We start from the raw sequence: 4,446 nt of genomic DNA on the forward strand, positions 1-4,446 counted from the left end.
CTTGCATTTTCTAACCAAACTATTTCTCTAACTACATTAATTAAACTAATTTACATCTTACTTTTATTACTCTAAGTTATTTATGATCTTAATGCAATATGGGACAGGCAACACAGTCCAGGAGCAGAATGTAAAAATAGACCCAAATCAGACCACACACACAGATCTCAAGAGTGGAGATTAAACTTCTCCAGAAAGAAGCCAAACTCACGCTGCTGCCCGTATCAAGATGACAGAAGAAAGGAAGCATTTTCCTGCTTATCTTCCTGAGAGACTTTTTCTCTTTTAACAAGGTTTAGGCACCCTCCCTGTGTCCATCAAGTTCAGTACCCCCTCACTATTTTCCTAACTCCCCAAAGCACACACTGTCTCTGAAAGGGTAGTGAGCCTTGTCTCTCAGTGCTCAGTGACCTCTGAGTCAAGTCACACTGGGGGAGGGGTGAAGCTCCAGTGAAACAGTTTCTCTATTTGAAAAAGCCAGGCTTCAGGCTGTCATACTTTGCAACAGATTTTGGGTTTTTCTGATCCACTTTTTTCCTGTCTCTGTTCCCTTTTGCTCATCTTCAATCATTTTCTTAATTCAATTCCTAAGCTACTTATAATAAACAACCGAAAGTTGGTTTTAAGCTTATTAAATCAGTATTTCTAGCAATGCAAGCACATCAAGATATGACTCTTCCCTTACTTACATGTCTACCGGCTAAATCCGTTGTCCATAGCCACTGATGTATTTCCTGGGTTCACTTGAAATTCCCAGATGAGGGAATACGCTTGGCTCAGCCTATCCAATGGATTAGCTTTTCTTATGTCTGCTGTCCTCTTTCATGCCAACCACATGTGGCCAGGAAAAAAATCTTATTTACTGACATGGTTACTGTGCCCTTTTTTATGAGTTGAAATTGTGAAGTTTGGGTAGATAATCAAAAAGTATCATTTTTAATTCCTTCCTTCTCAAGCTAGGTTAGTAAGTAGTGGGATAAACATATGATAAAATTTCAATTGCTTGTTACTCTAGATTAAGACAAAAATCAGCATTATTATCTATGTATCTAGTTTATACATACCTCATGTTAAGTAATTTCAAAATCTAAACACTTCTTCCCACAGAGTCTAATTATTCAGTGCTTTCACACTTGTCAAAGTTCAGATAAATGGTATTACATCCTTGTATCCCCATACTTTGTACAATGTCTGACACATAATGGATGTTTAATGAATGCTTAAATTTTTGAGTGACTTTTATATTCATTATTGAATATGTTTATAAAGGCATTTAGCCATAATGTTATAGAAAACTGTAAGAAAATGTCTTCCGAATAATACATTGGAGGCATCCTGTTTTTGTTGTTATTCTATTCAGCCCTAAACATATTTTTTAATAGTCTTCTCTGAATTCAATTGTAATTTACCTTTATTTGATTTCTTAAGAGGGTTTATACTATTAGTTCAGTCTTACTTTTTGAATGTAGGGTATTGGAAAGTGATAATTCACTTAATTAAATTATGAAATTTGACTTATTTATTTTTTCATTCATTTATTTATTTATATTTCAGAGGCCCTGGGTAGAATGATATGGAGTCATAGCTCACCATAACCTCAGACACTTGGGTTTAAGCCATGTTGTTGCCTCAGTCACCGCAGTAGCTAGGACTATAGGCACCTGTCACAATACCCAGCTAGTAGAGATAAAATCTTGTTCTAGCTCAGGCTAGTCTCACACTACTGAGCTCAAGTTATCCACACACCTCAGCCTCTGAGAGTGCTAAGATTACAGATATGAGCCACCACACTGGCTTAATTTTTTGCATAGATATTGAATACCTGTAATTTCATGTGACTTTAATTCTGTTTTTTTTTTTTCTATAGTATCTGAGATTCTAAGCTTGACTTAAGGCCTCCAAACAATAGCTGGTGATCTGGACTTCAGTTGGAATATTTAACTGAAATTTCAAATGTATTTAAGTGTACTTTTTATACTAATTATTATACTTGGGTCTATGGCCTCTGTTATCAATTATACTATGCAAGCTTAAAAACACAATATTTCCTATTATATTTCAAAATATACACCAGTGCTTTAAAATGCTTAACTTTGCTATAATAATTTAATGAAGTAAAGGAAGTGAAAATGTGTCCTTTTCAATGGAGCCATTAGATTTAAAAACTGAGGCATTTATTTAGGACAAAGATCTCACCCAAGGCTAATGTGATTAACAAAGGAGTTTGGTTTATAAGCATGGCTCTTAGAAATTTTAAGGAATACTGATGAGAAGAATATTTCTGCTTTGAAAAGTTAGCAGTTTATGTAATCAGCTTGAGTGAGAGTGAATGCCATTCCCATAATGTTATTTCATGTACAATTCATATGATTTCTTGTTTGTGAATATCTCCTTTAAATAAAAAGATGAGTTGTAATTGACAATGGTATATGGGAAGAATTAACCTTTTGAAATTGACATAATGTTGAAGGGCAAGTTTCCCCTTCCCATAACTACCACTAGCATCAAAAACTATTTATTATTAGTGTCTATACCACATAAAGATTTTGAATGACATACAATCCGAACATTTCCTTTAAACTTACAAAGATGTGTTTACATCTTCAGCAAATTTTAAATGTTCATTTATTAATATGGAGAGAAATGCTTTGAGAATTATCATTAAAGTTATTTTAACATAATTTTAACATAATTTTTCATGCCTGTAATGTTCTCTACAAAGATCATGACTTAGTTGAATTACTTTGACTGAGTTTACTATTGTTCGTTTTCCTAGAATTACCTCCCTCCCTTCACATAAACTGACTTGCCTTTCAAAGTCAGATTTACTTCCCAAATACTCTATGAACATTTTTGTGGATATTAAAACTGCTTCATAATTTTCTATAGTAATTTTGGGTTTTACATACCTTTATTTAAAATAATCATTGTGTAATTGTAGATCTAAAGGAGATGTTAGCGTTTATGTAGTCCTGTTTGTAATTTACAAGGAAAAGTTTGAGACTCCATCCCTAAATGTCTTTCTGTTCTATGCCAGCTTTGCAAAGGTTGGCTATGTTAATGTGATACAATTTTACTTTTAAATTTGATTCTCTAGAAGTGGGGATAGAACAAGATGGCCAAATAGAAACCTCTAGAAACAGTCTCTCCATAAGCATATCAAGCTCAACAACCATTGATACAAGCAAGCACCTTCAGGTGAGCAATCAGGTGAACTGTTCTACTATCAGATTTTAACATTGTTTTGAAGAAAAGAGGCATGGGAGAAAATAGAAAAGACAATCATACATTGCCATATATCTTACACCACCTGTTCCCCATTCCCCTACAAACTACTAAGGATGAATGAACCAGGAAGAAATCCCAAACCCAAATAAACCAACAACAAGAGAAGCAGTAATAAAAAATCTCCCCTCAAATAACAACAACAAAAAATCCTAGGACCCATTGGCTTTACTGTGAATTCTATCAAGTATTCAAAGACTGCTACTTAGACTATTACAAACAATTAAAGGGAAGGAAATATTGTCAAACTCATTTTACAAGGCTGGGATCACCCTGATACCAAAACCAGAACCAAACAAGAAAACAATAGGCCATTTTCTCTGATGAACATAGAAGCAGAAATCCTAAACAAAATGCTAACAAACCAAATTCAATAGTACATTAAGAGGATTCCTCATCATGAGCAAGTGGAATTCATCCTAAAGTACAAAGATGGTTCAACAAACATATACAAAGCAATCAGTGTGATAATCATATCAGCATAACAAGGGACATAAGCCATATGATTATTTCAATTGATGCTGAAAAAAATATTTTACAAAATTCAACATCCTTTTGTAATAAAAACTCACTCAAAAAGCTGGGTAAAGAAAAAAACCTACATCAACATGATAAAAGCCATATACCACAGAGCCATAGCTAGTATCATACTGAATTGGCAAAACTGGAAAGTCTTCCTATATGACAGACAAAGACAAGGTTACCCACTTTCATGACTGTTATTCAACATAGATATTGATACAACTAGATATTGTAGCTAGAATGTGCAAGAGAAGAAAATAAAAGCCATTCAAATTGGAAAGGAAGAAGTCAAATTATCCTTGTTTGTAGATGATTTTATATCTAGAGAAATGTAAGCACTCCACAATAAAAAATTATTGATCAAGACAAACAGATCCAATATTATTGCAGGATACAAAATTGCCATTCAAAAATCAGTAGCATTAATATATAACAACAGTAAATAATCTGAAAAACAAAGAATGAAATTTCATTTGCAACATACAATAGTATAAGGAAAATAAAACACCTAGGAATAAGCTTATCCAAAGAAGTAAAAAATAAACATTGATGAAAGTTATTGAAGAAAACACACAAATTAGGGAATGATAGTTCATGCTCATGGTTTGGAACAAGTAATGTTGGTCAAATGTACATACT

The sequence above is a fragment of the Otolemur garnettii genome, unplaced genomic scaffold (assembly GCF_000181295.1).
Source record: "Otolemur garnettii isolate 467f Iridium unplaced genomic scaffold, OtoGar3 scaffold00012, whole genome shotgun sequence".
Classification (NCBI taxonomy): Eukaryota; Metazoa; Chordata; class Mammalia; order Primates; family Galagidae; genus Otolemur; species Otolemur garnettii.